This window comes from Silene latifolia, chromosome 8 (assembly GCF_048544455.1).
Source record: "Silene latifolia isolate original U9 population chromosome 8, ASM4854445v1, whole genome shotgun sequence".
NCBI classification, from domain to species: domain Eukaryota; kingdom Viridiplantae; phylum Streptophyta; class Magnoliopsida; order Caryophyllales; family Caryophyllaceae; genus Silene; species Silene latifolia.
The window spans coordinates 76,584,286-76,598,231 of record NC_133533.1 but is presented as its reverse complement, the minus strand read 5'-3'; the positions used below and the strand labels follow the sequence as shown (position 1 = coordinate 76,598,231).

At 39.4% G+C, this 13,946-nt stretch overlaps 1 non-coding gene across 1 annotated transcript; it reads right to left on the bottom strand.

Moving 5' to 3' along the window:
* Positions 1-5,971: 5,971 nt before the first annotated feature.
* LOC141597588 (small nucleolar RNA R71) lies at positions 5,972-6,078 on the bottom strand. Its single transcript, XR_012522816.1, has one exon. It is a non-coding gene; the product is annotated as a small nucleolar RNA R71 (small nucleolar RNA).
* Positions 6,079-13,946: the final 7,868 nt, after the last annotated feature.

The window sequence follows — 13,946 nt, the reverse complement described above, 5'->3', positions numbered from 1 at the left end:
TTGTATAAGGAACCTATTTTTACGGCTGCCAAAAAAAAAAAAAAAAAAAAATCTTGATGAAGTTGGTATTCGAATCAGAAATAAAATTTGATTTGAATATTTTTTTAAGTAGATAGGTAGGTTAATAGTTAGTTGGTTGAGTTAATGAATGAATGTAACACGCCGTAATTTTGACTTTCTTTTATGATTTCTTCTGATTTTAAGTTATATTTTGTCGGATTTTTAAAACTACCAGACCCCCTTTCACATGATGGACAAATTTTCATATTTTAATTTTTTTTTCTAAAATCCTTAATTTTAACCTTCCTGTCTAAAAGTTTCATTTTATACTTACTGGAATATTGTTTGACGTCGTGACACACTCCATTTTTTATAAATATTTTATTAAAGATAATATATTTCGCGTTTCTAATACATTATATTGTTATATTACTACTCGATTATTATCAACTAGTGACCAGACATAGCTAATAATGTATGTAGTTGAGTCTTGTTTGTACAATTACACCATTGATATTATTAAAATTATTTTGACATAAAATTTCTATTTAAATATTTTCGATCTTAAAATGTAGTTATCGCATATAAAAATTCCTTAGTTAAGCCTTATAGTTTTTAAAACCGAGTCAAAATTGAGATGATTTACAAACCCGACAAATAGACCCATAATGAGCTCTCCACCCGTCTTTCTTTCGCCCCTTATTAAAATGTCATGTAACCACCAAATGTTGCACACTCTCATCACTCTACCTCACTTCCATAATTTAATTAGACCACAATTAATCTCTTATTCTCCATCGTCTTTCTACTCCTATCTTGGCCCATTTATTTTCCATATAAAACCTATACCCATGTAAATTTTCCATTTACTTGCATTATTTATACTCATATTTTCCTCTACCTCTAATTAATAAAATATTAAGTCATTAACTACTACTTCTCCTCACCTCTTTCATTTAATTAAACACAATTAAATAAATCTTTAACTCTCTTATATCACCCAGTACATCAAATAAGAGAAGAGGAAGGAAGTCTTAAACATCTCTTCGTTTAAACGAGATGTTTAGCCCAAATTTGTCATATAATTTCTTAATTTTCTCTAAATTGCAGCCTTATTTTCATCATTCTTCTATAAAAGGCATTTGTACTATTTTTCTTATATAATATTGAGATTTAATTTGTAGATTTTGGCTTTGAAAATATTTTGAGGTAAAATCAACATGCATGTTAATTATTAAATAAATCTTGGCTTAAAAACAATTTCTACTTTTAGAATCATTTAAAAACAGTATAATTGATTATTATTGTGGTGTAATTGATGGACAAACTTTTATTGTTACTTGATGGCGGTAATTAGCTCAGCCAATTCTACCGAGAGAACAAGACCCGACGGAGGAATGAGGCTGCCTTTCTAACTCGCAGGAATCGTCTTCATACGGACTTTGATAAAAACTATCTTACTCCCTTTGAAAGGGTGGGTAAATTAACATTTTCTTTTATTATTATTATATGTGAGTTAATTTGATTGAATAATTGTTTGCATGTTTAAAATAAGTGATTTAGCATAGTTGCATGTGAATGATCTTAATTGATTATGTGGATTTAGCTTTGTGTAAGGAGCCGCTAAAACACCGCACAATCCCTAAAAATTGCGCGCGTGGTCCGTTCACTTCGAACCCTTAGATTTTATGTTGCTACTTATGTATTTTAGTTAAAGATACGTTTTTAGGCGTTTAGAAAACGTATCGCTATTCTGCACAGTCAATGTTTCCTGCTACCAGGCTTGTAATATCCAATTTCCCTCTATGGGGAGTACTAGTAAATGAATCTGCTTCCCACCCAATTGCCTTCTTATTGCTTGTTGCTTGCATTCTTATGAACGACTCTTTCCTTCATAACTTACTAACAAGCATGTGTGTGTCGATTGTTGATGATCGAGACTAGGATCTCGACACACGCAAACCGAGACCGATTATGAATGCACTAATGCTTGACAAACACTAGTGCTTGACGCTCTCGCTAGCATTCTTGTCGTGAGTTTAGACAAGGGTGCGCTCCACGACCCGGCTCAAAGTTCGGACCGTGACATTTGGTATCAAAGCCCGGTCTTCACGACGGGCTGGTGCATACGATGACATGAAGCAACGTAGAACCGAGTGGGAATAAAAGTGAAACTAAGGCTAAGGTGGCGGTCTTTGAGAAATTGACGGACGAGAAAATTCCATCGTTAGAGGCTCTTTTTGTGAGTTTGGGGAATACTCACCACGCCTTAGACGAGACGGTAAAGGGGCATGAGGCCCGCTATAAAGCTGTAGACGAGACCATAAGGAGGCACGAGGCCTACTTTGTGACCGTTGAAAAGGCGATTCCGAAAGAATATAACGAGAAGGTGGGCTACCTCCACGAACTCGCTCAACTTGAGAGCATGTGTAATACCTTGATGAAATTGGCCGCAAACGGGATTTTGGTGGAGCTCCCAAGATGAAGCCGCCTACACCTCACAAGTATAGTGGGGCGAGAGACTCGAAGGACGTCAATAACTTCCTCTTCGATATGGAACAGTACTTTCGAGTGAGCATGCTCGACGAGAGTCTGAAAGTCAGCACTGCGAGTATGTACTTAATGGATAATGCCAAACAATGGTGGCTCTCGAAATACGCTGAGATAGAGGCAAGGACCGTTGTGTTAGAGTCATGGGACGACTTCAAATAACTCTTTAAGGAGAAATTCTACCCGGAGGACACCGATTTCCTAGCTCGAAGAAAATCAAAGAGCTTGAAACATACAGGCTCGATTCGTGATTACGTGAAAGCTTACTCGGCGTGTATATTGGAGATTGCCGACATGACCGAGAAGGATCAGGTGTTCCAGTTTATGGATGGCTTGAAGGAGTGGCTCAACGAGAGATCCCTGCGATAGAGGCAAGAGTCCCTCTCGGCTGCGATGACAGCGGCCGAAAGACTGGTCGATTACTACACGGAGCGTGAAGCCGCCCAAGAGAAGGGATTCTCTGTAGCGGGCAGAAGTAACACAAAATTTGGAGGAACGACTCCACAAGCAAGACCTCCCGCTACGGAAAACAGTCGGTTCCATCCAGGGGGAGACAATAAAAGGTGGGGTACGACCAATTCTACTCCAACCTCTTCTAATGGTAGTACTTCGGAAGCATCCACTGCTAGAAAGCCGTTTGCTTGTTTCTTTTGTAAAGGACCACACCGAATGTCCGAGTGCCCACACTAGGGAGAGTTTAACACTCTCAAGAAGAATTTGTCTAAGATTTCGATGGAATCAAACCTCGAGGGGACGAACCACGACGCATAGGGGTGTGATGATGACGAGGCGAGTGAGCAAGGGGAAATAGCTCGGATGGGCGTAGTGCATATGCCGTGTTCAATGGGAAAAGGTGTCGAGCGCTCCGAGACCAAGTCCATGGAATTGATGTACCTGGAACTAAGCATCAATGGGAAGTTGATGTGACCATAATTAGAGCATATTTAGTCCCCGAATTAGCCTTGTTCTCATGCTTTTTAGTGTATATTTGGGTCATTTATTGTCTTTAGTCCTTTGTTTTGCATATTCTTTGAGGTTTTGTGTCCTTGGTAGGAAAGGAGTGCAAACCTTGCATTTTCATGGCAAAATGAAGCTAAATTGATTGAATTCAATGACCAAGCATCAAAGAGAAGACAAGATTAGAAGGCCTTTGTACATACTATAGTAGATGGGCAATGATGAGAAAAGATCCTTGCATCCCCGAGGAAATCCTCAAGGATTTTATGAAGAAAAAGGAAGAAAAGAAGAAGGAAAGAAGTTGTAAGACAATCCGGGCGGATTGTCCACAAGACGCCCGTCCAGCACCCACAATCCGAGCGTCTTCCTCCACAAGACGCCCGTCCAAAACGCACAAAATCCGCACGTCTTCCCCTTCTGGACGCCCGTCCAGAATCACCAAAATCCGCCCGTCCCGTGCCCTGGACGCCCGGATTCCCTAACAGCCTTTTCGTCTTCTACAAGCTTCAAGGAAGGATGCGCATATTTTTCTAAGACCGGCGAAAAGGAGACCGGAGTCTCCCTAGAGACCGGCGATTCCTCAAGGACTTAATCGTTATTTAAGCCCTTAGTAAACCCTAATTTGTGTAACTAATCCCCACTATAAATACCCCATTAGTCTAATTAGAAGAGCATGTTCTTCTTAGCAATCTTTAGTGTAGTTAATATCAATCAAATCTCTCTTTAATCTTGTAATCAACATTTAATCAAGTTTTAATACAAGTTTCATTTCCTTAATCTCTCTCTTGTTCATCCTTTGTTTTGGGTAATTGAAGATTATTTGGGTTATTATTGGGAGATTGACAGCCTTCCAATCTATCATCAAATACTTCTATTATTCTTTGCTTTATTATTGGAATCATTAGTAGGTATAATTCTCTTAATCCCTTTTTAATTATTGTTAATTATCTTCATTTATTCATCATGTTTCACTTTGTTGGTATGATTGACAACCTTGCTAGCATGTTTAACATGATAATGAGTGAGTAGTTTCCTTAGCTAGGGTTAATGGGTAATTAGGGGAAACCAACATGGGGGATGATTCATGCTTTAATTAATATGTTTTCATAGTTTATTTGCTTGCTTGTTGTGATCTCAACTTATGCACATGTTATGTTTGATGAAATGCGAGCCTATGAATCCTTGCATTTTTTACCCATCACCTATCTTTTCAATGAAACTTGTAAGACATAAACCAACTCGAGTCTCATTAGACAGTGCATATAGTTGAGTAGGGAAGATTAAGTCGACTTGTAGGTGTTGTACAATCTAATCGATTCGGCTCCGGGACCCAAACTTTCCTAGGATTGTAAGATATAAACCAACTCGATCCATCACAACAATAATTGCTTGCTTATAATTTGAGAATATATTTGTATGATCAATTCCCATGAATCCCCTATGACCCCATGACACCCTAGTGCTTTTTATCAATTGTTTACATCCCTTTTAATTCATCCTGCTTGTTTACTTTTATTGCTATTTAGTTTAGTGATCTTCTACTTCAAACCCCAATTGTGACACCCTTAGACACCACTAGTTGCAATAGAAAATCTCATCTCAATTCCCGTCCCTTGGGATCCGACCTTTACTTGCCTCTTTAATAATTGTAGAGTTTTTTTTGTGAAGTTATAAATTGTGTTTTGGTCTAGGTGCTCCTAACGACAAGTACTGAAAACTAAACCCCTCATAAGGGAACACGGCCAAAAATGGAGCCGCTGCCGGGGACGGTGTTAACTTGATTTAGATTTTCTTGTATTGTTATTAGTTGTGTCTTTCTTTGCCTTGGGGAAGTAAAACTCCTCAAGGTTTGTTCTAATTATTTTCGAGTTGTTTGATATTTTTCATGTCTAGAAGATCACAAGGTAACTTGTTACCCTTTGATCATGAAATTGAAAGGACTTTGACAAACAATAGAAGATTTGCTAGGAGAACTTTGAGAGGTATTGGTGAGGTTGTAGATATTCAACCAAACATTATTGAGTTCATCAATCCTTTTGCAAGAAAAGGTGAGGAGAACCCAACACAAAATCCAACACAAAATCAACCCACAATGCCTAAATTTTCATCACATTCTATACCCACCGAGGAGAACCTACCCAATGGTACTCCCACACCACAACACTTAACCGGAAATTTTATTGCCAAATCCGCATTTAACCAATTAGTCGAAAGAAGCCAATTTGGGGGGATGCCTAGTGAAGACCCTTACTCTCATATGGAGACTTTTTGCGACTATTGTGATGCAATTTCTCAAACTGGTGTAACTCAAGACCAAATCCAATGGGTCTTATTTCCTTTTTCTCTAATTGGCACCGCGAAACAATGGTTGAAAGGCCTTGATAAGGCTACTCTAGGAATTGATTCTTGGAAGAAGTTGGCTCTAGCTTTCTACAAAAAGTTCTATCCACCGGAAAAGACTAACATGCTAAGAGCTCAAATTACGGGCTTTAAGCAAAGAGATGAAGAATCCTTGTATGAAGCTTGGGAGCGATTCAAAGGAATTTGCCACTCATGTCTTCACCATGGACTTAGCGAGTGGTTCTTGATATAACAATTTTAGAACGGTCTTTATGAAGACTCAAGAAACATTCTCAACATGGGATCAAATGGAATGTTCACCGAAGTCGATGACAATCAAACTTGGAACAAAATTGAGGAAATGGCGGTCCATAACTCACAATATAGTAGACCTCGCAAGGCTACTAGAGGAGGAAAGCATGAAGTAGACTCTATTACTCAATTGGGTGCTCAACTTAGTGCTCACATTGATACTATCAATTTGAAGTTTGAAAAAGCAATGGCTAGACTTGAAGAAGCCTCAAAATCACCAAAGCATCATGTTAATGCCATGACGGCATCTTCATCAATCCCAAGTGGGATATGTGAGAATTGTGGAACTTTGGGACATGACCAAAGTGAATGTAGAGGAACAAATGACCAAGTGAATGCTTTTCAAGCATACAAGAGTGGTACCCCTTATTCAAATTATTACAATGAAAACACCAAATTCCATCCAAATCTCTCATACAAAAGCCAAAATGTTCAAAACCCTCAACCAACATACACCCCCACCTCCCATGAGAAACCAAAATCAAAGACCCTTTTACAACCAAAACCAGGGTTACCAAAATCAAACTCCATACAATCAACAAAATGACCAAGGTTTTGATGTTCAAAAAGTGGTCCTCCAAATGCAAAAGAATCAACAAGAGTTTTTCACTCAAATGCAAAAGGATAGTCAAGCAAAGGAAATCACCATCAACAACATCCTAGCCCACACCAAAATGTTGGAAACCCAATTGACTCAACTAGCATCTTCAAGCTCACAACGACAAAAGGGGCAATTACCACCTCAAAGTAATCCCCTAAGACATGAAACGGTTAGTGTCATTCACTTGAGGAGTGGTACAAGGTATGAAGTACCGAAGAAGCAAGTTGAGGATGAAGTTGTGGAAGCTAGTGACAAAGAAGAAGATGTGCAAAACTCCAAGGATGGAGAACCATCAAAAGAAGAAGTTTCAAAGAAAAATGAAGACAAGGTCAAGGAGAAGGAGCCTATTGCGATTAGACTTCCTTTTCCGAGTCGTCAAGCCAAGCCCAAATTTGATGACCAACTTGGAAAATTTATGGAAATTGTGAAGAATTTGGAAGTCTCGATTCCTTTTACGGAATTAATCAATCACGTGCCGGCCTATGCAAAATACATGAAAGACATCCTCACAAAGAAGAAGTCGATCCGGAAGCTTGAGACTATCGCCTTCACTAAGGTGAATAGTACAATACTTTAAGGGAGTTCACCTCCAAAACTTAAAGATCCGGGAAGCTTCTCAATACCGTGTACCATTGGCGACACCACAATCAACAAAGCCTTATGTGATCTAGGGGCTAGTCTGAGTATTATGTCGTACTCGGTGAGTAAAAGGTTAGGGATGGGAGAGCTTAAATGCACCAATATCACACTCCAAATGGCCGATAGATCGACGAAGACACCATTAGGGATATGGGAAGATGTTCGCGTAAGAGTTGGGAAATTTTTCATCCCGGTGGACTTTGTCATTGTTGACATGGAAGAAGACTCCAACATTCCAATCATTCTAGGTAGACCTTTCTTGCACACCGCGGGTGCGGTGATTGATGTGAAGCATGGAGAGCTCACTCTAGAAGTGGGAGATGAGAGCATAACTTTCAATCTTGACAAGACCATGAGAGCTCCCCGTTTGCATGAACCATGCTTTATGGTTGATCATTATAGCCGGAAGGATGATAGGAAGAAGTCGGAATTCCAATAGAAGAAGAAAATTGATGATGCTCCATTCAAAGAGCAAGTGAATTGTAACAAAGAGAGCTTGAAAAGCTCACCAAAGCCAAGCAATGAAGAGGATGGCCTCGTTGGCCAAGACAAGAAAGTGGGAGAGTCCTCTCCATCAACTCAAGAGATATTTAGTGATCAAGTAGATGAAGTTTGTGGTCTTTGGGACGATGAGTTTGAAGGGATTTTCAATCCCTACATTGGTAATGCTATCGATCAAGACCAACATGAAGGACAACAAGGGCAAAGATATATTGAAGATCTTTATCATGACAATGAACAAGCTTTTGACTACTTCTTCAAAGTGTTGAGCAACATCAACAACATCTTGGACATGCCCCCATGACATCTCACTAAGGATGAGAGTTTGGTGGAGTCCTCTCCAAACCACCATTTGTAGATATTTCTAACTCCCTAACTTGCATTTTAATTCTTACATTGCATTTTTGTCATTTTTGGATTTTTATGCTTTGATCAAGATATTTATCATTTTTTGAGAGAAGTGAGGGAGGGACTAATGATTTAATTGGTGTGTAGTGCTTTAGCTTAGTGTGGGGATAGCAATTGGTTAGGCTATTCATGCCTTAGTAGTTCCCCTACAATGAAGAACACGGGATTTGAAGAATGAAAATGACACGGGTTTACGCAAGTGCATGGATGGAACTGAATCCGGGTAGACTAGGAGGAATCCGAGCGTCCTGAAGGGGAATCCGCTCGTCTTTAGGGAATCCGAGCGTCCCAGCAGAGAAGACGCTCGTCTCAATGAATCCGCTCGTCTTTGCAGAAAGACGCCCGTCTTTTTGCCAGTGCAAAATAAGAAAACTTGCTGTAATAGAATCCGCCCGTCTTTGAAAGAATTTGCTCGTCCCGCAGTCGAAGAATCCGAGCGTCCCAGCTGAAAGACGCACGTCATTAGGCGAGAATTCCTGAACCCAGATTAGGCAGAATCCGAGCGTCCCGAAGGAAAAACGCTCGTCTTCCCCCTACAGCTCAAAATTCTCGGGTGTTTTTAAATACCCCTCCCACATTCATTCCTTCATTCATACATTCAAAACACTACCCATAAACCCCAAAACTCAAAACCCTCATCCTCTCCACCACCAAAACAAGATTTCCTCAACCAAATTCAACAAAATCAAATCCAAACTTCCTTTTAACAACAATTAATCACTCCTTTTCCAACAATAACCAATCCAAGCACCAAAATCTTCAACCTTTGAGTCGATTTTTGAAATACAAAGGCAAATGCTTTCATCTTAAAATCGATTTGGGTATAATTGGAAATTGAAGATTTTCAATATTTTCTTGGTATAATCATCAATGGCAAGAACAAAAGGGTCAACAAAGGCACTTAAGGCAAAGGTACTCTCAAAAAGGCAACAATGCCTTCAAGCAAAGAAGCTTCAATGGCTATGGTGGTTGCTAGTGCAAACTTGGAAGTTCAACAACAACAAAATCCTCCCTTGGAAGCAACAACAACAACAACAACTCCAGAAATTGCTCAATTATCAAACTATCCGGAGGTAATTTTCATTTCTAACTCCCATAGGGATACATTTACCAAGTATGCTAAGAAATCCATTCTACCTACCAAATTCATATGTGAAGATGCCTTGAACAAATTGGGTGTCCTTGAACAAACAAAAGCCTTCATTGAAGCCATGGGGTTGGGAAAATTGTTTGCTACAAGAGAATTGACATACCCCTCCCTTACCTTGGAATTCTTGAGTTCATTGAAAGTGACTAAGGTAGAGACTAGAGAATACATCGAGTTTCGCCTTGCCAATGTGAATAGGCGCATCACCTTTGATGTTTTGAGTAAAGCATTAGGTCTTAGTGATACACCTCGTTATTATAAGAAGCCCGAAAAATATGACCCCGCTCCTCTTTGGGAGGCGATTTCCGGGAAGAAATTTGAGAACTTTCATGCTTGTCGCGCCCTATTAGTCCACCATCCGGGCATTAGAGTGTGGCATAAGGTCATCGGGAATACTATCATTGCAAGAAAAGACACTAACCACTTTACCAAGCTCGATTGTATTCTACTTGAGTCGGCCTTAAATATTGGAAGGGAATTCACCAAGGCTTACAATGCTCTAAGGCTTTTGGTGGAAAGATGGCTCAATGTTGATTGTGGAAAGCAAGGCATCGCTTTTATCGTAAATGGAGGTCTAGTCACTCTTTTGGCCAAGTACTTTGAACCGAATTTCAACAAGGATAGCAAGTATGTGGCGAAAAAAGGGGGTCATCTCATTGACATGGATGCCATGATTAACAAGTACAAGTGGGTCACGCATAATCCTCTTGACACCAAATATGGGTGGCTCACCGATGATGCTAGATCTTTTACTTTGCCTTCCAAGATATGCCGTTTGACTGTTCATAGAACAAACTACCTTCTTCCCCTCTCAAAGGAAGCCGAATACATCATCCGTCAACAAAGGGGTGAAATTGAAATTCCCTCCTCCTCCATTGTCACACCACCCTATCCATTCAAGTATCAAGAGTTCAAACCCGAAGGTGTTGAAGCGGCAATGACTACATGACTCTACTTATGCAAGAGATGCACAAACAAGCTTATAAGGATCGGGAAGATGCATACTTGGCCCAATATCCACCCCTCCTTCATTTAGCTAGGCAAGGACTACTTGATCCTTCATGCCCTTAGCCTAGTTGGGCGGATAGGGAAGTTTTCTTTCCAAGTGCATCTAGGGGTGAAAGACCGGGTGATGATGAGGTTGTCGGTGATGAGGTTGTTGATGATGAGGGCATTGTTGAAGAGGTAAATGAAGAAGAAGAGACTAATGAAGATGATGAAGAAAGTGTTGAAGGAAGTGAGCAAAGAAGTGGAGAGGGGAGTGGTGATGAGTCCACTTCTATTGAGGAAGATGATGACAATGATGATATGGTGGAAGACTAGCAAGCTTTGGAGGCTCCTACCCTCTTGAGGTTTGTCTACTTCTTTCTTTGTTTTATTTATTTTATCTTGATCATGGTTGGAGAGTCCTAGCAACATAGAGGACTAACACCTCGGCCCCATTGAGGTGTTCTTATTTCATTGTTCCCACTTTTGAAAATCCAAAATGACAATTTAGTTTCATGCATTGCATCTTGTGTGCATGAACTATCCCCAACTTTAGGACATTAGAAATAATGTCTATCTCGGTTTGGGGAAGTACATGCATACGCAACGGGAGGTAATCTAAATTACGCTCTCCGTCATAAACAAAAACCCAGGCATCATGTAGTGTAGATTAGTATAGCTTGAATTTAGTGTAGAATTCATGCATCATGCTTGCATAATTTCCCATCATTTTGGCCATTGAGGACAATGCACATATTAGTGTGGGGATGGGGAATTCTAACTTAACTTTTATTCAAAAATCCAAAAAAAAATCCAAAAAAAAAAATTTGAAAAATAAAAAAAAATCAAAAAAATTTGAAAATCCAAAAACAAGTTCATTTCCTTTATAGTGTAGCCTTGTATATATTGTTGTATTTATTGTATTTGTTCTATCCTTGTTCACATTGATCGACTACGCCACATCCGAGACATGAGGATATTGAAGACCGCATGGTATTATCTTTCCAATCTCCTTTTTCCTCTTTATGTTAATGACTATGTGGCTTTATTTTGATTGATGTGGTATAACAACGTGAACTTAGGACTCGCATTTAGTTTATGTGGCATATTAGTTGGTAGAATCATTTGCATTAGGATGTATATATGTTAGTTGCATCATGGCATGTAGTTTGCATGTTAGGAAAATTTTGCGAAACCGTCTACTTGGGAAACTTGACAAGTGTATATAGGCCCTAGTAGATGCTTTTTCTTCTTAAGACTTTGCTTGTTAGAATACTTGTAAAACACCCTAGGATGTGTCATGCTAGTATCCTTTGACCCATGGATTAAGGCATAGTCAAGAGTACCTTGTGGTGTGATAACTCCTTGGCTACCGTTTATTCCAAGGTGACCCTTGAAACCATGCATCCATCATCCATGTTCTACCACATTTTTGTCATCAAAGGGAATGGGCACAAAAAGAAATTGATTTGAGTTCAATGAAATGAAAAGTGAAAGAAAGTTTGAAAATTGCATCAAATGAAAAGAGGAGCAAAAATAGACTCCTAATGCTTCAAATATAAGGCACCCTCACTATGTATGGGGTGACTTTGAAAATGTTCAAAAGAAATGCAAAGAAAAGTTGAAAGTTGTCAAGTGTTGAAAATCCAAAAATCAAAAGAAATGGCAAGAAAGTGTTCTCAAATGTTATATGCCACAAGAAATTGGGGGGAAAAACAACAACAAAGCAAACTCCCAAATGAAACTCAAATATCTATTGATCCCTTTATCCATCGTATCCATTTTTGTGCATGGTAGAGAGGGGACGACCCTTCTTCTTGTCTAGGCAAGAGGAGGAATTCCGCGATCCTCCAGTGTTTCTAACACCATAGGGAGTCTATTCTTGACAAAGGCATTTAATGATTGAGGACAAAGGTACCCTAGCTTGACACAATTCGGAGGTGATTTATTAGTATCCTTCTAGGCTTAGTAGTTTGAAGAAATTACATCTATGAAGGAGTGTGTACCCTTGAATTGCTTCCCTTGTAGATAATTTCCGCCACTTAGATGAGGAAAGTGGCTATTCTTTTGTAGATGCATCCATTACTTGATTTTGTGTGCTTAATGATTGGATGTGTCGCCATTTTGGCAAGACCCACCTTGCCTTGCAAGAAGGCATCCTACCTCATAATTGTCTTGTTGTGAGTTGAAGGGGCGGAGTGAGACCCGCTAATTGTCTCATATCGGCTACGCTATTAGGTTAGTTTAAATAATGGTCCTAGCCTTTGTCACCTCTTTACTCGGGACGAGCAAAGGTTCGGTTTGGGGATATTTGATGTGACCATAATTAGAGCATATTTAGTCCCCGAATTAGCCTTGTTCCCATGCTTTTTAGTGCATATTTGGGTCATTTATTGTCTTTAGCCCTTTGTTTTGCATATTCTTTGAGGTTTTGTGTCCTTGGTAGGAAAGGAGTGCAAAACTTGCATTTTCATGGCAAAATGAAGCTAAATTGATTGAATTCAATGACCAAGCATCAAAGAGAAGACAAGATTAGAAGGCCTTTGTACATACTATAGTAGATGGGCAATGATGAGAAAAGATCCTTGCATCCCCGAGGAAATCCTCAAGGATTTTATGAAGAAAAAGGAAGAAAAGAAGAAGGAAAGAAGCTGTAAGACAATCCGGGCGGATTTTCCACAAGACGCCCGTCCAGCACCCACAATCCGAGCGTCTTCCTCCACAAGACGCCCGTCCAAAACGCACAGAATCCGCCCGTCTTCCCCTTCTGGACGCCCGTCCAGAATCACCAAAATCCGCCCGTCCCGTGCCCTGGACGCCCGTCTTCTACAAGCTTCAAGGAAGGATGCGCATATTTTTCTAAGACCGGCGAAAAGGAGACCGGAGTCTCCCTAGAGACCGGCGATTCCTCAAGGACTTAATCGTCATTTAAGCCCTTAGTAAACCCTAATTTATGTAACTAATCCCCACTATAAATACCCCATTAGTCTAATTAGAAGAGCATGTTCTTCTTAGCAATCTTTAGTGTAGTTAATATCAATCAAATCTCTCTTTAATCTTGTAATCAACATTTAATCAGGTTTTAATACAAGTTTCCTTTCCTTAATCTCTCTCTTGTTCATCCTTTATTTTGGGTAATTGAAGATTATTTGAGTTATTATTGGGAGATTGACAACCTTCCAATCTATCATCAAGTACTTCTATTATTCTTTGCTTTATTATTGGAATCATTAGTAGGTATAATTCTCTTAATCCCTTTTTAATTATTGTTAATTATCTTCATTTATTCATCATGTTTCACTTTGTTGGTATGATTGACAACCTTGCTAGCATGTTTAACATGATAATGAGTGAGTAGTTTCCTTAGCTAGGGTTAATGGGTAATTAGGGGAAACCAACATGGGGGATGATTCATGCTTAAATTAATATGTTTTCATAGTTTATTTGCTTGCTTGTTGTGATCTCAACTTATGCACATGTTATGTTTGATGAAATGCGAGCCTA